Source organism: Blennius ocellaris (assembly GCF_963422515.1).
Source record: "Blennius ocellaris genome assembly, chromosome: 12".
Lineage (NCBI taxonomy): Eukaryota > Metazoa > Chordata > Actinopteri > Blenniiformes > Blenniidae > Blennius > Blennius ocellaris.
The window spans coordinates 11958985-11984641 of record NC_137661.1 but is presented as its reverse complement, the minus strand read 5'-3'; the positions used below and the strand labels follow the sequence as shown (position 1 = coordinate 11984641).

At 38.9% G+C, this 25657-nt stretch overlaps 1 long non-coding RNA gene across 1 annotated transcript; it reads right to left on the bottom strand.

Moving 5' to 3' along the window:
- Positions 1–449: 449 nt before the first annotated feature.
- On the bottom strand, positions 450–20217 carry LOC308137455. The gene is made up of 3 exons (XR_013936850.1): positions 20092–20217; positions 13176–13226; positions 450–587 (listed from the first exon to the last, which is right to left on the bottom strand). It is a non-coding gene; the product is annotated as an uncharacterized lncRNA (long non-coding RNA).
- Positions 20218–25657: the final 5440 nt, after the last annotated feature.

Sequence of the window (25657 nt, the reverse complement as noted above, 5' to 3'; positions counted from 1 at the left end):
GTTGGTAGACGGACAGACAAGCAGAATGTCCTTGCACATGTGTGACTACTGAGCACGAGGCACGTCATTTCTCCACACACAAGCCAACAGGGACCTCAAATGAACACCGCAAACATACACAGAGCTAATCAGCTACACACAAACCTCAACAGGCACCAATGCAAGACACAATAGTTGAAGAAGAAAAACCTCTGATTCACCAGTCCAGAGAAATCTGAGCCTTCTACTCAAGACCTACTGCGATATTTCAACAACCAAAAGACCAAATAATGTTTAATCTTTGGATTTGAAAAATAACTCACACTATTTAAAAAAAAAATACAAAAACAAAAACACAGAAAATCAAACACAGGAAAAGCTTTTCTTTTTTTCTTTTAAAAGTTGCCAAAAACATGAAGACAGCAATAAACAAACAAGGACGACTGAGTCACTGACCGGGCATCTCGTCGGCCGTGTGACACAGATGACCGCCTGGTGTCCAAAGTGTTTCCTTGAATGGAGTGTCTCCTGCCCGTGACGGGCGCCACCCACGGATTGGAGAAACGCCGCAACTGTATCACTGGGAGCGAGTCTCTACGGCGAGGTGCCTGAAGAGAAAGAGAAAGAAGAAAATGAAACGTGCGAAGAAAAATTATTCATCAACCGATGACAAGAAGAAGTTGCAAAGAAATTGATGAGCTACACATCCGGGAGACAGCAGCCGAGAGCCCCGACACATTCAGGCAAACATCCATACAAATGTATCACTGGAACTGTGAACACAAGTCAATGTGGATGTTTCTTTCAGTCAGGCATCTTTAATGCAGCTGTCAGTTATTTTCAGCCATTAATAAGGTGCTCCTCTCGTAAACACGATTTAAGTGGAACAAATCTGCTCTCCCCTGGAGACAAAAAGCTTCAGCTGATGCTAACAGTCTATGATACAATGGATTTTGTTTTTACAGCACTTTTCAGGCCAGCTGGCATAAATTGAACTACTTCACATAAAGATCATTACTGTGATATATTAAGATTTAAACTGTGGATAAATAAAGAGAAAATAATACAGAAAGTGAAAAAAGGAATTTACAACTGTTTCATGAATACACTGCATTGTTGATAAGAGACTGCTGAGACACCGAGTGGATTGCCAATGTTTGTGTTGTTTACCTTTTCTTTGTTTGGAACAACAAAACAGAATCCTAAACAAAACAACAAAATAACCCTGATGATGTGAAGAACACATGTACTCTGTAAACAAAAATAAATTAAGAAAACAAATGAAAGCACATAAAGTTTAAATATATTAAGTTAACTTGACAAAGCAAACATAAAATGAATAATAAGGTAAAAAAAAAATGTAAACACAAAGATGAAGTATTGATGTGACAACCAATATCTGAAAACTATCATAATAGTAAATTAAGGCAAACAATATCAATGATAGATAGATAGATAGATAGATAGATAGATAGATAGATAGATAGATAGATAGATAGATAGATAGATAGATAGATAGTAGTTAATAAGTTAGTTTTTATATTAATGAGCAACATATTGACACAAATAAAATATCAGGAATGAAGCTTGGAATTATTGAGATATGGGTTGTTGGGGATTTTTTTTTAAGGGTTTGTTTTTTTTTGTCACGTTCATGTGCAACACTTTTAATCATTAGTCTGGACAAAAATCAACAACCAGATGGACCATCATGAAATTTGTATATTCTAAAGACTTTCTGACATCCATGGATCCCAAACAACGTATCAAATCAATTCAGGACTTCCAACATTTGACAGCAGCCCAGTTTGGTTTGTTTGTGTGCACCGCTGATCTGCTTTCCTCAGTAGAATACACACAGACTGCTGAAACACAGCAGTATTTTTTTTTCTTTTTTTTTCCTGTAGCTGTAACCAAACCTTTGGAAAACAGGCAGCTCAGAATAAATCATCCGGGGGAAAAATTATCTGTACTACGCAGCTCAAATCTGTTGGAAGGTGTGTTTGGATTCGCAATAAAAAAAAAAAAAAAAATTTTAATTTAAAATTTAAAATCACTGTATAAATAAATCAAATAACTGGAGCTACAAAACATATAGCAGCAAACATAAGCATGTCCAGATATCGGCGTTTTCTCAGTAGCATCTCAGTCGCCTCAAGGACCAGCAGCTCCACCTGATTACACGTCACTCAGTCAGCTGATGATCTGTGTGTTCAGGACAGAGTGCACCTCCTCCTGTCTCAACATGAGCAAATACAAAAGTTAACAACTACAGACTGTGAATGAAGCATAGAGGGATTTGAGTTGGAGCTCTGTGGAGAGCAAAGGTCGACACCGTCCAAACCTAGAATGAAAAGGCTGGATCTTGAGGAACCATTTAGTGGTAACATTTTGAAATTAGCTTTTTTAATTTCTTTTTTTTAGGATTATCTCATTTCAATATATTTACTTGGTATCTATATCTATCCACTTTCACTAGCATTCTACTGCCTTGGTCCCAGCAAATTGCATGACTTTAAGAGATTAAAAAAAAAAAAAACTCATACTTTGCAATGTGTGACTGCAGCTACAAACCAATGCAGTAAAAAGTGATATGTGAAGATCACAAATTTGGAATTTCCCAAAAAGGTAAAAAGGACCTCTTCAACATTTACTTCCTTTTCTGGAGTCATTTTCTTGCACATACATGTGGCTATGACCATTCATCTTGTGGTGGCTTAAAAGGAGGATGCACAGTAAATCTGCATCCTGGTTTTACACCACATCCGATTCACAGAGGAGCAACAACCTGTAATCAAACTCACAGCCATACTCAAGTTTCTAAAATCCACATCTCACACTTTACTGTGTCTTTACTTTTTTTTTTTTTAAAGGGGTTGCCACAGTAATTCACTGTAACATGCACAGACGACGTTTTGTTCATGTCGTTTGTTTTGGTTTGTTTTCTTTAGTTTCATATTCATGACGGATGCTCTTCCTGCCATCATAAACCAACAAGATCTTGCAGTCTGTGGGAGCCTTTAGACGTGATCTTGTTGAAACGTGCATAATTTAACTGGTCGTCATCAAGCACCGCAGCAGCCCATTAATGAACCCATTTACGGACTCGCTCATTATAACAGAAAAAATAAAAATGCTCTTTGAATAAATGATATACAACTGAAAATATGGCTCTTTGATCTGTAAGTCCTTTTACATTTCAATTTTAGTACAGAGAATGTAAGAAATACTGCACGATTAAAAACAAGAAGTGAGTTTATATATTCAATGTGCAGCAAATTTTAAACCTATTGAATTAGTGCAACGCGAGAGTGGAAAAGTCTTGTGGATCATTCAACAAATAGAATTTATGAAAGACAGACACAAATTTTGCAGTGGAAATCAGGCAAACATATGAAACTGTTATCTCTGCACATACATTATCACTGGGTGCTCAAATACAACTTTAATCTTCATAATATAAAGACAAACCTTTAAATGAATAAAATCCAGAAACACTTATGTCTTCAATGGGACTAAGCTAATTCAAGATTACCCAAGAGGAAAGTGGAAAACAGTCGTGTGATCTGATGAAGAGAATCTTGACCCTTTATGGAGAAGGACATGTGTCCAAGAGAAGTTCCACTCAGCTAGTTAACAGTGCATGGTACAAAAGTCAGCCACTGGGTTGTTTTTTTTTGTTGTTATCGTTTTGTTTGTTTTACATCTCATGACTTATTCATACATCTGTCAATGCACATTTAATATCGGCCTGTCCTGTCCTGGCCTGTCTCATATATTTTAGTTTAGCTCTCCCTGCTTCAGCAGACCTGAATCTAATGATGATGTCATCACCAAGGTTGTGAAAAAGCCTAATAACGAGCCCCTGATTGCAATCAGGTGTGTTGGAACTGGGAGAGCTAAACCCTGCAGGACAGGCCCTCGAGGACCGAGCTTGGAGACCTCTGTTCTAGAGGTTTGAGCTCACTTGATGTCTGATTTTAATATTTTTGGTCCAGATACAAACTAGTAGGATGCAGATTAAAAGAGAATTCATGCCTGATGTTCAACAGACAACCGAGATATTAGGCTCAACTCCTGTAAAGATGGCCTTGAACTAGTTGCACAGTTGAAATGACAATACAAAACCTTAATGCTTTGTAAGTAGAAGCCTGCCATAGTAAAGTCAAAGGGATGCGTTTGTGTAGCTTCTTATTTCTGTGGCACTTGCTCTTCCCCCTCTCTCTGAATATGAAGGTTTAGCAGTTTCACATCATGTGCGTGCGTGTCTGAACGCTGCTGGAGACTGTCCAACCTTACAGATGAATTTTTATTCATCTCCCTGCTGCTGGTTTATGCTTGCATCCATTTTACGGGCAAAACCTACATTATCTCAATTGAGCTCATTAGTGTGCACAAGGAAACACGTGAGTCGAATGAGAGCTGTGTTGAGAACATGATCTCTGGCCCTGTATCTTCCTTCTTTCTCAGATTTAAGCATTTCTAAGACTGTGCTTTGTGTCGTCATTATGATTATATGTCCCACACATATTAGTGAATTACACAAAGTGTGTGTGTGTGTGTGTGTGTGTGTGTGTGTGTGTGTGTGTGTGTGTGTGTGTGTGTGTGTGTGTGTGTGGTTGGGGGGGGGGGGAGGGTAGATTTGTATGTCTTTGTTTTTTTCCCCTTTCTGCATTCCTCACATTGCATTGTGGTCTTCCTCATCTGTTTATGTTGTTGGCGTTTTCATTTAACAGTTAAACTTCATTCCAGTGCTGCAGATTTCATCTCGTTTTGTTTATGCATGTCTTGTCTAAATCTGTATCAAGAGCAGCAACAATCCAAAAGAAATAAATAAATGAAAACATTCCCATGAGGTTGATGTTCAGAAATGAAAGTCTCATCCCATGGAGAGCTTCCTCGCCACAATGCCACTGCTAAAATTATTTGTAATAAGCCATGATCAGGGCACCATCTAATATGTCTAATACGTCGTATAATTTGATTAAACTCTTACTAAATGAATGTCAGCCTCATGACACTTTGCTCTGCTTTATATTTTCTTCTAATTAGTGAATGTGACCTCAGTGAGAGAGCAGCAAACACAGCTGCAGACCCTCCTGTCTGCTCTTTCACTGAAAGGCCGACCTCCTGTTGTGTAGTCAAATTGTGCATTTTGTAAATCCTGTCATTTGAATCAGTAGAGGTGCATGACAAGCCTGTTTAATGGCTGCATAATGTGACCTTGAGCTCAACATACTGGAGGAATAGCAGAAATGACTTAAGAACCCACCAATATCTGAATAATCATCTGCACATGCTGTGTATGCACCTAAGTGGAGGCGAACATTTTAAAATCATATTAAAACACATTAGAAAATGATTTTGTTTGAAGTGTAATAGAGATTAATTAAAATGATCAAATACAATTTAGCCAAAGGACCATAAAAGGAGAGAGGTTCATGTTTCACACAGTCTACTGTGTCTTTCTTCTGTTTACTGTTTACTGCAGCACGCCAGTTTTATCGCTACTCCCCAAGTCCTTTTTGAGTCGGTGTGTTTTTACTTTGTCATCTGCTTTGATGCCTGTGGCCGTCTGATATTTGAGCCAGTCTGTTTAACTGAACTCTGAATGCTTTAACCTTTTACACTCGTTTGGTTCTCTGCTATTGAATCAGACTGTTGTCTGTTTCCACAATGCATTGTTCTGGGGATGTGTGGTATCTGTCCAGTCGGCCCTTTGATTCCTGCATGCATCACTTTACAAAAGACAACTCACATTTAATTTATGTATCTTCTTTTTTTGTTTTTTGTTTTTTGTTTTAAATGGCAATATCATTTAATAGGAATCAGCGCTTGCTAGAAAACTATTGTAAGTCCGTGTTTTAGTGTTATCAAGACCACTTCCTCACATTACAAATATCAACTGAGGTTGAGGGAGCCAAGAAAACACATTACCCAAAGATCTATGTCCATTTAGTAGCCTCGCCTTCCCCAGTTGTGATAAAATAGAGTCACAGGAGCTGAGTTCAGTGAGAGTTGATGGATATTGATCATCTATCAACCGCACAGTCTCCTCACTCTGATTGGAGCTGACAGTCCACCTCAATCCATCCAGATTCTGAATTTGCTTTTCCTGATTTGTTTTTATACACTTGTTTCATCTTTTTTTGTTTTGTTTTTTTTATTTCAGCCAATGCAAACGAACCAGTTTAACCTATAGAGTGACACAATACAGATTAAAATATACTGATAAAACTTTTACTAATGATTACAATATGAACACGTGCAACAAACTTAGTCATTTACCAGGATTGATTTAAACAGTGTTATTAAATGGATGAGAAAAACCAGTGCATTTAAACTCAAAATGCAAAATGCCTGACCGATTAAAAGAAGCACGGGGCATTCAATCACACAATGCCGACCAATTTCATATCATCTCATAATTACTGCTGCCACTTTAGGGGGTGACGATGAGGTCAGTGAGCAATATTATCACAATTTGGGGCAAAGTGAATGCACATTGCTGGTTTTCGCTCACTGCACACATGCCTGATAAAAGTGTTGTATTGTATAGAGTAGTAGCCCACCTTATGTGGGCTTAATGAAAGGCAACAACACTGTTCGAGGCATCAACAAGAGAGAATTTAAAATGGAGCTCAGTCAACACAGAGACTGTCTGTTTCTTCTTTACTGTGTTTTGGTCGGGAAGCAGAAACTCTAAAGTTGCTCACTTTAAGTCGGAACTGTCAAATATTAATGAAGTCTCTCCCCCACACAGCTCACAAAACAATACAAGTGCTAATGGGTTTAAAGGTCTCCAAAATATTGGCTGACCCATCTCACCCGGCTCATCCCTTTGCGCTCCGCACGTCTAAGGAGGCTTCATAGCGTCCACACATGGTCTGCTCCACTCTGCCACAGCTTACCTGAACTTCCTCTCCAACAAGTACTTAACTCCACTTCATATAAACGTATAACAAAAAAGAAAAATCTGAATATTTCTGTGTCTTGTATGTATAAAACAGTTGTAATACCTGTTCTGATTAAACATTGTGAAACTAGACACCACTAATTTATGGAAGATACACAATGGAACTGAGTGTGCGTGTGTGTGTGTGTGTGTGTGTGTGTGTGTGTGTGTGTGTGTGTGTGTGTGTGTGTGTGTGTGTGTGTGTGTGTGCGTGCGTGCGTGCGTGCGTGCGTGCGTGCGTGCGTGCGTGCGTGCGTGTGCGTGTGTGTGTGTGTGTGTGTGTGCCATTCAAAAATATGTGGAATGACTGCACATCTGAAGCTAAAATTCTGTTTGCGTAACATTATCTGATCGAACATTTTTTTTAAAAACAGAATTTATCCTGGACCTGTGTGAAGTAACAAATTGTTTTGTCAGCTGCTATCTCACAATTAAAACTAATCTTATAAATCTGCATCAGAAATCCTCAAATACTTGCTGAGCAAATTGACTTTTGATTTCTGAATTAACATATCTCAAACTCCACAGAAAGGCCAGAAGAAACAACACAACTATTTTTTAAAGTGATACATCAAAGCAGCATGAATAAGTTAAAAAACTTTTCTTTTTAATAAAACTGATTAAAAAAGCATTAGAAGAGTTTGCTGTAGATCACACTTCAGGATATGAGGTCAGGGTCTGAAGACAAGCGCAAACTTCAGACATTATCAGCTTCATGTGCTGACGAAGCACGTGTGGTCAATGCAAAAGCTTGAGAAAAAAAATGTACATTCATTTATGCTGATAATTAAATGTCCAGTGTCCGTTTCACTCTCACACATACACTTGCTTCCAGATGGCCTCATATAGGAATTAATGAACTAAATCTCATTTAGATGTGAAATGTCATGACAAGTGCTGCTCTCGTTCACAAAGCCAGTTTTGTGTCACAGAAAATTCACTTTCTTCACTTCTGCACATTCACCCGCACATGTTAAATCAAGTTACTCTGAGAAATCAGGTGACGTTGAACCAGGAGCTGCTCAGTAATTAAGTTTCCCTCTGAACTTACAGGACCTGGTATATATTGTGTGACTGAGAGAACTGCAGCCATGAAAGCACTTCCAGTTCAGAGCATAAAAATGACGTTCCAACAGTCTGAACTGCTTTTGTTATTCCTGCCTTGACTGTTATGTGTGCACGTACAAAAATGATATGATGTTCATATTAAAATGCAGCCCAAGAAAGTATAAGATGTTAGTGAAGATGTTTACAATTATTACCATTTACAAATGTACTTTTTTTTTTAAAGATATCTATCTCCATAGGATCTCTATTCATATAGTCCCTTTCATACTTAAAATGCAGCTCAAAACACTTCCAAGTAAACAAGTGGGGAGAAATTAAAATCGACAGCACTATAAGAAATAGTATAAAAATATTAATATGCATTCATAACAACAATAAATATAAAATTGTTAAAACACACACACACGAACCGGTGCGCTTCTGGAAAGAACAGTGTGTACCCGAAAAAACGGCTTTTAAAAACCACTAACAGATGGTTGGTGGTGAATATTGACTTGCAAAGAAATTTCATACTTTGGGTAGTGCAATGGCTACTTCATGAGTTTTCTTTTATTGTTGCACTTCAACAACATTCAACAAAGCAGCATTTAATGATCTTATATTGTATGTTGAAACGTATTCTGTCAGACAGAAAATTACAAGGGGCTACTCCATAAAACAATTTTAAAATCAATACTATATGAGAAAAGCATCAAAGGCAATATGGCTGAAACAGGTGTTATATACTCTCTCTTTCTTGTACAAGCTAATGCTCTAGCGGCTGAATTTTGAACAAGCTAGGACTGATCATCGGTGGCTCTTGGTTGACCCGTCAGAGAAGCTTCACCATGGCCCAGTCTTGACAAAAACAAGGGCATGGATCAGTTTCTCAGAATAATGCCAGTTGAGAAACAGTCAACTCTTTTCAGGTTAGCAAACAAACAGTATTAAAACATAAACCTGGAAACATCCAGAGCCAGATGTGGTTAATATGTGATTCACTCCCTCATCTGAAACGGGTGTCCCAGGCACCTTTTTATTGACCGACGGGTTTTTATTAGTATTCGTTGTATTACCAGTGAAATGCAGAGCGAGTTCTGGCAGAACTGTGGTCTTTGGGGTGGAACAACTTTACTTGACAACAACATGAACCAGCTAAATGTGCAACACCTTTCTGGTCTTTTTTTGGTCGCTGAACAACACACGTCTCTGCAGCCAATCAGAAGCCGAGAAGAAGCAGCTGCCAGCGTTACCACCTGGCCGATCTCCCACGATGCCACACAGAGGAAGTGAGAATGAGATGGAGGCAGAGACACTGGTGTGTGATCAGACGAGACGGTGGGGTTCTCAACAGGCCGCCGTCTCTAAAAACAGATGAGACGCTGGCACTTGTCAGCTCAGCGTCTCGCCGGCAATCAAGACTAGTGTGCCGTATCGATGCCCATGACATCATATGTTCAGCTCAGTGTGACAGGACACAGTGGGACTCAGAAACCTCCAATGTGCCAGTGCTTAAATCTCTGAGTTATGGCTCATCGCGGACAACAGCTGTACTATATAATAACACGGATACAATTCCTGCAGCAGTTTTTGTTTCCAAACAAATCAAAAGGAACTTTGCAGAAAGGTTGCCCTCAACAAAGCTGCCTGAAAGAAAGAAGAGAAGCTTCAGTGTGTTGTGTGCGGCGGAGATGCTGAGCAACAAAAGTTTAAAACAGGGTCAGGTTTTGTTTTGTTTTGGGTTTTACTATTTCAGCTGTAGATTTATACAGTGATATCCCAAAACTGTGTCATGCACCCTTCCCTCCGAGTTCCCAAAAGTTGTTATAAATAGATGTCATATGTATCTTAGAAACAGTTTTGCTTGTGTTTTCTCTCGGTACTTGATAAGTATGGTGATGTCCTATTTGCTCCCAGGGATTTTGGTGTGAAAATATTTTTAGGAGTCCCAATTTAGGAAATAGGAATGACAACAGGGATTATATCAAAACAAATTGTGCAAACTGGATTTTCATTTTTTCAATCTGATCTATGTAACTACCATAGCAACTGCATCTCAGAAGACAAACCATCCTAAAGTGCTCATAGAAGAAAACTCATTCAAAGATTTTCTGCTGCATATTTATAATGGAAAATTAACCACACCGTGCATTTGGAAGATGCATTGAAATGAGACAATTTCAGTTAATAAGTCACACATTTTTTACCGCTTCACGGACAACCCAGAGAACAACACACTAATATTTGCTGCAGTATCCTGGTGCAACATCATCCTCACATCTTTTACACCAAGTCACAATAGGCAATTCAAACAAAAAGCTATTATTTTCCTCCCTAAGTTGGAACAAGTTGTGTTGAGCTGTTGAAAGAATGGAAGTGGAAGGATTCAGACAATCTATAATCTGTTGTGGCTTGACTAACAAGTGTCAGTCCACTGATTCCATTACGTCAACCTGTTTCATTTTTCACCGGGAGTTCATGACCTTAACACCTGATTTCTCTGTGCATACTGCATCTCCATGTCTCTCTCATGAGCATTTTGCAAAATCTGTTGATGTGTTTGCTGTGAAAATGTGCCAACAGCCCTCAGCTGCAGTCTTGTGCTCTTGTGGCAGTAAAGACGATCTTTCAATCTGGCTCTTGAAACTTTAAACCAATTATTGTCCTATGGATAACAAAACAGTGTTGATAATTAAGCTGTCATGCTCAGAATAACCACACAATCAAGACAGCAGTGTTTAATAGTTATATATTTAGTTTTGTCAGCACGGTTGAAGCCACTGCCTCAGTTCAGTTTACTCTGTCAAATTCAGACTTCTGGCTCAAAATAAAGAAGAAGCTGCATAAGCTGTTACAGTTCATCCTTCTGTCCAGTTTTCTTGCCACCCACTGCGGCAGAACCTGATAATCAGTAAAGATCAGCATGTGTGATGAGCAGCAATTGAGGCAGGCCAAATATCACGCAACTCTGACCACAGTACTGCATGTAACCAAATCTTAAGGCCACCGGTATCCCACCGTCCACTGAGCTGTCGTCTGTTCCACGCAGCACGCACACACAGGTCGCTGTCGCTATCGTGCTTATGACAGAGCTCCATATGCGCTAAGTCTGAAACCATGCTGGACACATACTGAGCAGACTCGGCCTGCTAACAGCAGGACGATGTAAAAAGTTATCACATCATTTCATCAGGACACATTACTCCCTCATGAAGTCATGAGAGCCATCATGGCATCTGCTGTTTCTCTTAAACTAGAAATTAAAATAAAAAAATAAAAAAATAAAAAAAATCCACCATGATGGTGAGAGGAGCTGAGATGCAACAATTTTGCCATTCCACCATGCAATGTGTGTGAGTGTGTCTCTCAATCTCTCGCAGAGAAAGTCTGTTTCTGCAATGCAAAGCTGAATGCATTCACCTGCATGTACATTGATAGTAGGGAGTGCAAAGAGCATGATTAGAATCCCTCCATAAATAGAGCCGCTCTTCAATCACATCACTGGAGGTGTGTGCGTGCAATGATTAACTCTGCAGGGAGGAAAGACACAAACTGAATATCATTACAAAAATGAGAGAGACGGACTCCAAAGGGTTAACTTGCACAGCACCCGGTGGTAAAGCTGTTGCGGTTGCCTCTGATTCGTGTAGCTAAAAACAGAAGGTAGAAATCAGGGGAAAAGAAACTTTACTTTCTGCAATCAGACAGATTTAGAAAGAAAAAAAATCATTGTCATCTTCACTTGTATAATAATGATTGAGATAATTACATCTGTGCTCCAGGGAGGAGGAGGTTAATTATGTATTGGAGCAAAGCAGCAGCCCTAAAACCCTATTTACAATGAAATAAGTTATTGAAAAATGTGGCTTTCGCTCGAAAACAGACAAGGGCAGACAAATACACAAAGGTTGACAGGGGAGTAGGGTCTCACAGAGAATCAATAGGTTGATCCTATGTTGATTCTCTTCCTTGTTTATTGTATTAGTGGCAGTTTTGTTCTGCAGATGCTGCTATTGCTTTGCGAAAGTGTCTTTCCTTGACCTGAGCACCCAGAGTTACCGGAAAGCAGTGGCTGAACGTGATCCCACGAGGATCTCATCACGAAGCTGCAGATTTAGTCAAAACTTCCCTGCAGTCTTGTCATGCAACTGATCAGTACAAATTGTCCCCTTGTTTTTTCACGCTAAATAAATTCACTTTCGACACGGGCATTTGTTTTATTGGGAAGAATGTTTGTGAAGTAACATCTGTAGCATTAGATGTTTTAAAGCAAGGATAAAACCCCTCAGAAATCCAAATAAAATGCCAGCAAGTAAAGATTTATGTTTTAAATCTAAAAGCATATTTCGCCAAAACAGTTTGATCCCCACACAAGGGATGTGTGTGCTATAATGAGGTGCAATACACTTTAGGCTTTTTTTTCCCATTATAGCATAATAATGGCTTCAATATTAAATAAATAAGTAAATAAATACTTCAGTATTAAGGTCATGTGTTAGAACATTTTTCACTCATTTGAAATGTCAATATTTAAATCAGCCTCCGGGTGGTAATAGTGTCGCCTGGACATAACCTTTCTGGGGGATTCCAGCTGGTGGCCAGAAAGTTAAATGCTAAAGCGTTTTGCCCATTTAATTAAAAAAAAAAAAAAAAAGAGATTTAAAAATCCACATCCAGTAAGGTGTGCTTCAGAATATATTTACATTCTAAAATGTAGAAGCAAACTCATCGTTCTGCATAAAGACATTATTTAAAGCTAGTTTGAAATGCTTCTCACTTTTCTGTGTGCAATGCATTTGATCGATTCCTCTCTGTGTGAGTGTGCATGCATTCTGTGCATGTGGGTTATGTCCTGAGACTTTAGTGAACAAAGCTCTGAAGTGAAGATAAACCTTTTAGGAGCCAGAGGCAGCCCACGTCTGAGCCAGTCATCATCTAAAGCGAAAACAAGACGTAGTGCACTGAGGCAAAGTGGCAGTGCGGTTTAAATGTTACATACAGCTCATCATGAAGTCAGGTACGGGCTTGGTAAGGCAGGTAGAGAGGGTGTGTGTGTGTGTGTGTGTGTGTGTGTGTGTGTGTGTGTGTGTGTGTGTGTGTGTGTGTGTGTGTGTGTGTGTGTGTGTGTGTGTGTGTGTGTGTGTGTGTGTGTGTGTGTGTGTGTGTGTGTGTGTGTGTGTGCCATCCTATTTACCTCGTGTAAAGACATTCCTGATGGTCAGTTGTTGCAATAGCGAGACAGCAGCTGGAACAAAGAGAAAGATGACGTTAAAGTGACTTCAATGTGTGAAGAGGAATTAACACAAGTTGATCAGTATTTAGTTTATACACAGAGGGGATTCAACTTTGCGAGGAATAATATCAAATTAAATGTAGACGTCGAATAGCTCCCTGGTGAGATCACAGTTTTGATCTTAGTATGCTCGTTAGGCGACTTCGGCTTCTTGAATCAGTTCGTCTTCAGGCTGATAATTGCTGATGACTTGGAACATAAACAGTTTTCCTCGTGTCTCCTGACCTCAAGTCTAGAAGCGGAATCCTTTTTCTCCAAGTGTGAAGCTGATGACAACTACAAGGCCAACTCCTTTGATTTCGTTGCCTCAGCAGGAAACCGCAAAACATATTTTGGATTTTAACGTGTTCTGTTTGCTAGTGTTTGTTGCTGAAGCTGTACTGGTCGAACCACTTTAGCAGCTCAGAAGGTTTATAAGTAATGAAAAAGTATGTACTCCTGGAGGTAAAAATGTACCAGACTTACAACATGTCTAGATATATATGTGTTTAACTATTCATTTAGGTTCAAGAGCTCTACCATCATGCCAGAAAGGCTAAAATGTCCTTTTATATATTCAGTAAAGCCGATGATAGAGTACTTTTATTACTTGATGTACCGATTTAGTTTGTTTGCAAATCTCGCTCACATGAGATGATGATGATGATGATGATGATGATGATGATATAGCGCTTCAATAAAATTTAACACAATAAACAGAAATTATTGCACAAACTCAACAGCGGTGACAAAATGTGTTGTCCTGTCTGTGAAACCAGACTGAATTAGCAGACGTTGTCATTCTTAAAAGTTTCACCCACAGGGTGACAAATCATTAAAAAAAAAAAGGTAACTGGACAGCTTCTATATTGAGCTTTTAACCTGAGGTCAGTGAAAAGTGGCTCACAATTCCACTTGTTTAGTGTGACTATTGAGGAAGCAAAAGAACCGAGCAAGAGTTGACTTTCAAAAGTAAACGAAAGATGCATTTATCTTTAGTGTGTTTTGATTTGCCAATAGTTAGATATCAGGACAGATCTGAGGGCAGTGCATTTGATTGAGCTGAAATTTGGAGCTGGAGCTGTTAGTTGTCTTTGATCTCAACAAAAACAGCAACTTTCTCTGCTCTTGCGTTCATCTTTTACTCCAACGCAACGCAACATAATGAGGAGCCCTTTCTTAAGCCTTGTGCACAGCTTCGTGTTGCTCGCAAGATTCAAGTGTGTTGAAGCAGGAGGACATTGAAATCATGCAGGATTGAGATCTTTCCATGACAAAGACTCGACACAATTGGCTTCAAATTGTGATTGCACTAAGAAGTCACCAAAACTTTCCAAAGCGCCTCCAGAGCCATGTCAGACATGATAAAACAACACTTACAAACAGAATTGGGACTCATGGTGACGAGTAAAGCCGTGTTAAATTGGCAGAGGATTCCTCAAATGAACCGTCCTGGAGCCTTTTCCAACCTCACACCCAAAACAAATGCTCTACTTTTTCCTCATTAGTGAATTTGATTTAACGCTCATTAAAATAATGCAGTGCGTTGTCAAACTTTGACGCGTGTTTCCGTCATGAACGGCAGCAGCTCCGGGGGACATGATGTGCAGCTCTCCAACGTCTCAGTTTGATCGGCTATAATCTCTGCTGTTTGTCAGATGGAGTCAGAAGATCATGAATTATTAAACTTCCCTGAAGACAATAATCATCAGTTCAGTCTTCCACTCAGCGCAAGTTTCACACAAACATTATAGAACACGCCATAAGCATTTTATCTAAATCTGGTATTGTCAGTTTGCCAGACAACCAGGTTATTACAAAATGATCTGTTGTGTTTTCAAAGTCAGTACCAATCGATGTTTTGTGTCTCTCTTCCTCACCACATGCAGTCGGTTTAATTCTTTTTTTCAGCTTTCTTGTCTGGTAGAAGACTGCAGAAGCACAACTCGATATCTCAGGCAGCTTAAAAATTGTCTGCATACTTGAATGCACATAAAGTGACTTTTTAAAAAGAACACGGTGTGAACACATACAGCTCATACTTAATTGAGTGCAATATTAGATTTTTGTGGGTGAGCTGAGTCTCAGTCAGTGGGAGATGAAAAGTAAATTTGCTGCAGTACAGACCAAAGCACAGTGCATACTGGAATTTGCCATTTTTATTATTGAAGCTTTGTCATATTTTCCTGTCCAACTCAACAGTCACATAAATAAGAGATTCTCAGTTATTTAGCTTTAGTGACCAACTCTCCTTGTCGGTACTCTTTCTATCTGCTTTATGAAACAACAACATTGTATTATAAAGTGCTTAATGTTCAATGTTTATAATACAATCAGTAAGTTCATTGCTGTAAATCAAATCTGTCTTTATGACGACACTGTGGAGCCTCCGGGGGAAAATTCTTTTGGCAAGCAATTTACATTTGAGTGCAAAAGTTATTGTGATAATAGTTCATGAAAAATGTATCTCATATCAACACAATCAGTGTCGCATCGTGCTGGATGAACACTGCAAGTTGATAAAACTTGAAAACATTTTACTTTGAATGTTTAATGTAACTGCATTATTAAATTTAACATAACAATAAGTGAAGAATATGTTTGGTGATGTTGTTCTTCTGTGGTGTTTTATGGCAGGTAATACGGTTTATCGGGCTGGCAATAACATTTCTTCTCAATGCAATTTAGTATTTTAAGCATGAACAAAGATGTTTAAATATGTAAATAAATACCTTAACATATACCATGCATACTGCACAGTATAGGCTATCTAGTATTCAGAAGCACTATATTATGCACCCTGTTCACCACAACCTTATGTGATGGTGCATTTTGTTTGGTTGTTCTAGTTTGTAGCTTTTCATCCGTATCAAATTTCATATTTCCAGCCTCCTTATGTCCCCTGCAGTCCCTCTTCTCCCTCGATTACCCCCGGATGTTGTCAGCTGTCCCAGGTTTCTTTCTCTATATGATCCTGCTCCAGGAATGTTGTTGTCAGTTCGTCTGTTAGCTCTACAACCGCTCTTTAATGTCTTCAGATTGATTTTCTCTTTTACCTTTTTTGGGGGGTTTTCCATTATATCTGACATAGATTTTTGTTACCTTCTAATGAGAGGCTGTTTATTTTGGGGATTTCCCTTTTCTTTGATCAATTAGTCACTTCTGTTCTGGAAGACTGGCCGTGCATTTGGAGTGAATATTAATATGATCTGCGTAGTAGTTTGACCCCAGCAGACAAAGCATCGGCTTATGCAGTCAGTTTAGTTCCAGCATCTATAATGATAGTTTATTGGATGATTAATCCTTTTTTTTTTTTCTTTCCCTGAGCCTACAGCCATTTCCTTAACACTTTCCTCTGATCCACTGATAACCGTCCTGAAATCAACATTACCACGGTCAGTATTCAAGGTCTCTGGACTCCTTCCGTCTGGCTTCCTGGCTCCCGCCCTGCTTCCCCTCTTCAGTGCGCTGTGTTCCGTGTACGCTTTCTCTAAGGTCTGATGGAGGCATCATTATTTGTCATTACTAACATATGTGCTGTGAGGGCGTGATCAGTGAGCTCTCCAGCCCTATTTACTGTCTCATTAGTGCTTCATTAAAGGCAGGTGTGTTTCGGAAGGTCAACCAGTGAAGTCATCACTGTAAACATGCTAAAAAGCCTTGACATCATTTATCGGGCAAATTGAACGAGAATAATCTATATTGCGTTGCATATTTATTGGATGACTCTCAATAATTCTCTCTATTTCCTTCTCTGGGATTTCAATGAGTGTATCTTTTCTAATTGTCTATTTCAAATTGGAAAAATTCTTGCTATTAAAGTTGCAACACACTGCAAATTTAATGTCATTGTGATTTCAACATGAGCCAGGCACATATTTCAAAAAGGACAATAGAACATTAATTTAATTTAGATTCTGCAAAACCACACCATAAGAATGGATCTTTTGTATATCCTTAAATAGTTATTGAAACAGTTAAAACTTACACAGTTATTGAAATGACATGAATTGACATGAAGTTCCCAGCACAGCACAGCAACGTCTTCAAGGTTAATAAATGCCTTCATACGATTTTATTACAACGTTGCACCACAGACTCACGGCCCATGGCGTCGTCTGATCTTTCTAGTGACGCACTGCAAGTCGTATGACGGCTTGTCAAAATTCAGAGTTGATAAGGAGTAAAACAAGCTTCGCCATACCGACACGGGGTAACACACTGAAATAATCACGTACAAAACTCAGAAATCAGGCTCATCAAGGTAAGCTAAATTATGAGTGGCTCTTAAATCCCTATTGTATGGGGAAAATTAGAAAGCATTTTTGTACTTGTTAAGTTTCTTTTCTTTCTGCAAAGTTGCTTTTGTTGGCACAACCTGCATCTGGCTACGATTTTACACTGACATAACTGAAACTATTTTACTTTTACTTAGATTTATCTACAAGACTTTGCCGGTTTTGAGAATGTCAAAATAAGAAACTTCGAACAGTTCAAAGAAAAGTAGAATGTGACATTTTACAGAAACAAGAGTGCTAAAACTAACCCATCGCCTTAACTACTGACGGTTCCTGTCTTTCTGTCTGTCTGTCTGTCTGTTCACCCGTGTTTGGCTTCACTTTACTTAGGGCACGACTTCCCCTTCTGCCTTCTTTACATGGACAGTCTTAAAGTTAAAATGTGGATATTTTGTGGATATTTGCATTTCTTTTTCAGCTCTCGCCTCACAGCAATAATGTCTTGAGTTCAAGTACCAGCCGGGCCTTTCTGTGTGGAGTTTGCATGTTTCTCTCTGTGTGTAGGGGTTTCATCCAGCAACTCCAATTTCCTCCCACAGTCCACACACATGCATGTGAGGTGAAGCGGTGAATTTCCCTTTATGTGTGGTTGTGTTGGGTATGATTGGTCCAGCGCCCCACGACACTGCACAGTAGAAAGCAGTACAGAAGATGGATGGATGGTATAAAGAAAACTCCCACAATGTGAATGAAAACAAAAATATGTTCCCCACAATACAAATGACCATGGCGGCATGCACATACATGCAACCTGTACATAAACGCAGCAGAACATAATTCCTGTGACGTACAGCTTAGGTCAGGTTTGAGAATAGCCGACTTGCTAAACTGAAAGAAGCTGCTGACGTCTGTAGTTCAGTCATCTGTCAACAAAAGCTTTGTTTCAACAAACGTTCATATTTCTCTCAACACTAAATTCTCAGAAGACAAATACAGACTTTCTTGTGAAATTACCCGTGAGTCATGGAGACACACAAAAGCAGATTTAAACACCAAGTTTTGCAAACGATTGCAGGTCAAACATCTTCTGATGGAGACGAGGGCAGCCAGGAGGAGGCTCAGCGCTACAAGGGGGCGCCATCTAATGGACACAGATTGACGGCTCTGGTCTAAATTGAGTGTTTCACGGTCCAGATAAGAGCGAGGAATTCCTTAATGTTCCCACAGAGGACAGACAGGTCGGACTGTCCATCCAACCGAGGCAAACCGCTGGAGGCTGCAGACATTTGAAACTCTGGTGTGTGTGTGTGTGTGTGTGTGTGTGTGTGTGTGTGTGTGTGTGTGTGTGTGTGTGTGTGTGTGTGTGTGTGTGTGTGTGTGTGTGTGTGTGTGTGTGTGTGTGTGTGTGTGTGTGTGTGTGTGTGTGTGTGTGTGTGTGTGTGTGTGTGTAAAAGTAAAATAAAGCTATATAGCATAGCATAGAATAGAATTGAACTGAATTTAATTGAATGGAATAGAAACATAGTATGTTAAGAGTATTTGAGTTATTTATAGGCTCACGTCACTGAGATAAAAAGTCAATAAATCCATGTCAGAAAAATACTTTATAATTATCTGTTTTGTTAAATGATATATTCATGTTTCATGACTGATCTCTCACCAAACCTACATACATATCGAGTGAAAATGTAAATCTGCAGATGTTTTTGATAAAACTGTGACAATGATACTCACAAGCCTGGCTGAGAAGGTAGGAGTACAAACAAGAAGTTAACAAAACCTTTTTAAAAATGTTTATGCTCTATGGACCAGACAAGGAAGAGCCTAAAAAAACAAACAGGCAGTTTGAGTAAACTGTGTTTGGACACTACGGGCTGTTCTGACGACACAATCAAGTTTTTGGTTTTGTTTTGGGTTTTTCTTTTTCCTCGGAAAAACAGAGAAGGAGTGATCAGTCTATGTCATGAAGACACTGACTATCTCTCTGTGTCGGGTTCAAGAGGCGGAATGAAGGAAGCCCACATGTTGGAGGAAGGAAGGAGATTAAAAACAGGACAAATATTTTGGGGAAATACATTCCATGTTGATTTGCTCACGAAGCTGAAATATTACCACAGTTAAACATTTCCCATGGTGTTTAACTTGCAACATAAAACAACAGTGACCAGAGGCGGCTGATCCCGTAGTTTTACTCAATACACGATCCAGCTGCATTCTAGAAGACAAATATTAAAACAGGGCGAGTCCATGCGGGAGTATTCCCAAATACAATGAAGGACTCCCACACAAACGTTGTTTTTGTTTTGTTTTGTTTTTTCATATCGTGGGAATATTCTCTGTTTTACGATTTCTGGAAGTGACAAACACGGAATCATATAAACATCTGTCTGAAATCACTGCCAAGTGCAAATACACGAGAATAGTGGAGAATTTTGTACTTTTTGGACATGCCAGTGGCTCAGTGTTAAATCTTAAACTTTTTATTAGTGGGGAAATATGCACTTCTGATCAAGAAGTAATACAAAAGAGTGCATCCTGTCGCCTCATCACAGTTTCTAAAAGTCTGCAGGTAAACGTGAAAAACTCAAGTTTTCACTCACCGCGGAGGAACAGATCCGACTTCCGGAGCCCAGGTGTTTCTGGAGCGTCTGTCAGGTATTGCCTCGGCACTTATCAGCGTTTTCCATGTTTATTGCTGCACTTAGTAAGTGACTAACTCCTCAGACTTCAAACTCTGCAGCACGCTCAGTGGCGTGCCCCGACGTCACTGTGACGTAACAGGACGTCTCACATGACAGGAGGCGCGGCTGCGGGACGTAAACAACTACAACGCCGTACACGAGGTCTTTCGAACGGGGAGGAAATTATACTTGACATATTTAATTCCAATTATCATTTCTTTTTTGGTGTGTGATGTCGCTTATAATTGAGGGAAATCCTTCATCTCGAGCAGGCCTGTCAAAGTCTGTTTAGCTTCAAGGGCCACGCCCATCAAGAGTCCTGTCATGCCTGTAAAGAAAATCTATACAGCATTACCTATATTATTATGTTCAATTAACTTTATTCGTCTCACAACTGTCATCTGTAGCTTCACAGTGTGCATTCATCCATAACATTCAACAACATAAATGAATATTACATAATCCGTCAAAAAAAGGATGAAGTCAGAACATTGGAAGCATCCTAGGTATACAAGTCATAAAACAAGATGACAGTAGGTAAGACAAAAGATAAAGAAAACAAGGACAAAACAAGACAATATAAAAACAACAATTAAGAAAAGACCAAAAAATTGGACAAGAAAAAAAAAGTCATTTAAAATGGGTGTGGTCTTCATTTAGGACGTTAATAGCAGAGGAAATTAACGACTTTTAGAAGCGATTAGCTTTTATGGATGCATAGGAGAGAATTCGTTTGACAGAACATGATCAGGTTGGTTGATAATTGTTTTGGCTTTTTCAGCTACTTGTTCCTCCAACATTGTGCCAAAGTCCTTCTGAGGAGCTCCAATAATTTTGGAGCACAATTTTTACGAGGTTGTTTCAGCTGTCCTCGTGTTTCACAAACAGCCCACTCACACCAGCAGGTAAATGGAAATGTTAAAAAGGCTTTCAATAAAAAGAATAGTGAAAATGTTCAAAGATCTGTCACAGACATCAAAAGAATTTATCTTTTGCATTCAATAAATTATTTGTTGACCCTGTTCGGCAGCCACCTTAGTGTTTATCACAGCTTTAAGCTGTTAGTAGAACACAGAGACAAGGTATTTGTAGGAGTCAACCATTTAGACCTTTTGATCATGAACTATGCTCTCTTATATCCCTTTTCTGCCCCCCCCCAAAAAAATCTATATTAAATCTATATATTAAAAAAAAATTTGCTCCTTGGTTTGCAATATGTTTAAAATCAAGAAATGATCTTCACACCATTCCACAAAAGGCGGTCTGACCATGGCCATCATTGGAAAATTTAACAAAATGACTGCCTTCCTGTAAAGTTCTGCAGCTGTCTGTGTACGTAATAAAGAGCAAAGGTGACAGGACACAACTGTGAGGTGAGCCTGTGTTTGAAAGCCTGGCGCTCGACATGAGTCCGTTCACCAACACTTGTGAGAAAACTCTAAAAGCAACACTAAAAACTGAGCAGGTAATTTAAAATAAGACACGAGTTGACTAATTTAAATGTGAGGCAAATAAAAGCAGGAGAAGAAGTCAGAGATTAAAATCCTTACATGAGACTTTTTACATGTTTCTCCAGGTGCTTATAAGCTCTGGCCAGAATAGAACGTTTGTCATTGCCGACACCTTTGTCAATCTCATAAACAAACTGTAAGGGGTCTAGTTTGCCATCGATAAGAGAGACCGCCATATCTTTTATGACCTTTCAAAATAAATTCATGACCAGGGATGCAATTACAACTGGTCTAGAGTCACAGAACTCCTTGGCATTTTTTTCAATTCTGTCAATGTTTCCCAAATTGTAGCTTCCTGGCCACAGTCAGCACACATCAGGAATAATTCACAAACAAACAAAAAAGACATTTCGCTGTTTTTATTCTTCTCATCTATTATTACAAATTGTCTCTCGGTGTGGAACAAGTGCTAAAAACATTTGACGGCACATTATACTGTGTGTAATTGTCCGTTACAAATAAAGGACTTGACTTCAGGACAGTAACTTAATACATTTAACAACAATTTAATTTTCAGGTACAAGTGAACATTTATAAAAGGTGACTTTTTCTGAAGTTAGAGGTGTCCGTGTTATTTGTCCCATTTTCTCTAACTGGTTGTTTTCCCTCATCAACGTAGTGATTAATGGATGTCATCAATTGAAAACCTGGCCAGGCGGCTTGGAGGATGCCACTTCTGTAAAGCACTTCCATTTTATCTGTATTTTTGCTTTAGCCTTCCTTCTATCCATTTCCCACTTCCCTTGATGCAATCGTCTTCTCCTATAAAGTAGGTCCATTTCTTTTTGTTAATGACTGATTTAAGTTCCTTTGTTATCTGAGACTTATTAGAATTTTCAGCCACCTTCTTTTGAGGGATAATAGAGTCCACACCAAATGATGAGATTATATCGGTCAGTTCATTTATGTCTTTGAGTGCATCATAAAAACATTCCCAGTCTGTACAATCGAAGCAGCCCTGGAGCGTTAAGATACTGTTCTCAGACCAGCGCTTCATGATTCTCTCCTCCGGCTTTGTATAATTTAACCTTAAATGGGTTTTTTTTGGTTGGTGTTTGTACATCATACATCATGAATAAGTTTCCCTCCAAGCTTGTCTTTTTTTTTTTTTTTTTACTGAATAAGTGGCGAATTAGACGTTTCTTTTTACTTAAACCTTTATTTAAAGAAACCTTATGTGTAAAATGCATTTGCGTCCCGTTTTTGTCATCGCGTTCTGTTGCTTCTAAAACAGAATGGTTAAATATTGAGATTTATTTGCTCTAAAATTTTTCTAAAGGACCTGTAATTGTATGTAACACAATGTTTTTCTTCAAAAAATGTCTCTGCAAGTAAGTCGGCCAAGTAAATATCCTCCTAATATATCTTCTTGGCAGAGAAAATCCATGATGGCATATCGAGATGCTGATTAGACAATGGGATTGTTGCAGAGATGTGTCTTATGCTTGGCACAATAAAAGGAAGGACACTCTAAAATGTGTAGTTTTATCACACAGCACGATGCCACAGAGTGCAATTGGCATGCTGCATGCAGGAATGTCCACCAGAGCTGTTGCCTGTGAATTGAATGTTCATTTCTCTACCATAAGCCGTCTCCAAAGCCGTTTCTGTGAATTTCGCAGGACATCCAAACCGGCCTCACAACCACGTGTGACCACACCAGCCTCCACATCCAGCATCTTCACCTCCATGATAGTCTGAGACCAGCCACCCGGACAGCTGCTGCAACAATTGGTTGATGATAATACACGGCCCTGTGTTCCAAAATATCCACAAACATCCAGCGACTTGACGGAGCCTTTGAAAAGGAGTGGAGAGTTGTTTTTGTTTTTTTGTTTAGTTTTTTGTTTGTTTATTTGTTTGTTTTTTGTTGTTGTTGTTGTTGTTGTTTTTGTTTTTTAATTAATATTTAATTATTTACATAATTTTTTCATTGTGATTATCTTTAACCCTTGAGTCCTTGTCTTGTCTTGTCTTGTCTTGTCTTGTCTTGTCTTGTCTTGTCTTGTCTTGTCTTGTCTTGTCTTGTCTTGTCTTGTCTTGTCTTGTCTTGTCTTGTCTTGTCTTGTCTTGTCTTGTCTTGTATTGTGGTGTGAATGCTGCGAGTGAATGATTTATTTTGTTCGGGAAGGGAGAACTGCTCTCTTATGCACCTTGGTTTTATATTACGTTTTACTGTAGCGAGTTTAATTACATTGAGAGATGACCATTGTTGTACATCTGGTATGTTTTTACATGTGTCTGTACCTCCCAATGTAAAAACCAATAAAAATATTTGACAAAAAAAAAGAAAAGGAGTGGAGCAACACTCCCATTTCACAGGTCACCATCAACACATTGATCAACGCTATGTGAAGGAGCTGAAAAGTCTGGTTAGTACATCAAAATGTTGTCTTTTTTAATTGAAAGCTGATGGTAGTGAACGGTACGTCACAATAGAGTCAAGTTGTTTCAGCACACTCGTCCATTTTGTCTGGAGTGACCAGACCTGGTAAGTCTTGACCTTTAGGGTCATCCCCTCCATTAAAGCCTCCAGACATACTTTTATCTCTGGAGTCGGAGGTGACTGCAAGAGGAAACCTGACATGTTCAAGTGTGACTGAAGACAACAGATAACAAGTTTAAAAAGGGGGGCCGTCATGATAAGTGCCTGACTCTAGAGGCTATATCATGTTCATGTGAGGCAGTAAACAAAAGAAGAACTTCTGAAAAAGAAATCAAAGCAAACATTTTTATAGGAAAATTAGGTTTTAATTTTTGATGAAAATATTGGGATTCGGTCTCCATGTGTCTGATAGAACATACTGTATATGATTTTGTGGTAATCAGTCTGATCCTGAAAAGTCCTGGAAAAAAGAAAGATGTTGCAAAACATGGCCAAAATTAGATTGCAGAAAAACTAGAAATGTCATCACTCAGCAAATTACTACGTTGGCTGGTAATTTGAGTAAAGTAATGTGGAACACAGAATTTTGCTACACAAACTAACTATGTATGCAAAGAATGAAAACAATTTGTCCCTCGGGCTGCAATTAAATGTGGGGAAATACAACCTTCCTGCAGGTTTGGTTAGACCTGTTTGATAGGCTGAAGAAATCGGGGTGTGTGAGCTGTAACAATTGTGTTTTGGCCTCCGCCCTATTTTAAAATGCCTATTTATATTCAGTTGGCAATCTGAGATGATAAACTGTTGAGCTGCAAAGTACAAACATTAAGGAATGTGCAAAAAAAAAGGTAAACATTTAGAAGGTCTTCTCACGAGAGCCTGAAATAAACGTTTGAATACTTTGTTTTTCACACATGGAGAGCTCCTTTAGACGGCGCGACATGTCGTATACGAATCTGTTCAACTGAGCAGTAGAGGCATTGTATGAATATATATTTTATTTACATATACATATATATGTATATGCATTTATCTGTATTATATGATAATTCCATTGTGAATTTCTCCCCTGTGAGAAAAATATAGGCATATCAACTATACACTTCCCCCTCCCTCTGAATATGAAGGTTTATTGCTTTTAGTTTGAAGTTTTATGATGGACTCTCTTCTATGTTGGCTGCTTTTTTCCCCTTCAATCTTTATAGCGCCACATTACTTTCTGTAGTACAGTACTATTCAGCTGATGCTCACAAGGGTCTGGTACCACAGTGTGGTCTTCCAACAGTGCTTTTATGCAGACAGAGGCGCCTGTAAATAATCCAAAATAGAAAGGAATTATAAGCAGGTTTGATGAACCTCTATTGCACAAGCAGGACAGCTTTTAGTTGTTAAACCATTACTTTTCAGTTTTGAGTAACCTTCCCTTTTCAACCTCTAATCTCTGTATCATTTCAAGCTATTTACTACACTTCAGAGACAAAATGCATGTTCATGTTCCCAATGAACAAAAAAGACAAAGCATTAATTCAAGACTTGATCAAGTTTCCAAAATTAAAACAGTTGTAAGTAAAAGAAAAGACGGTCAAAT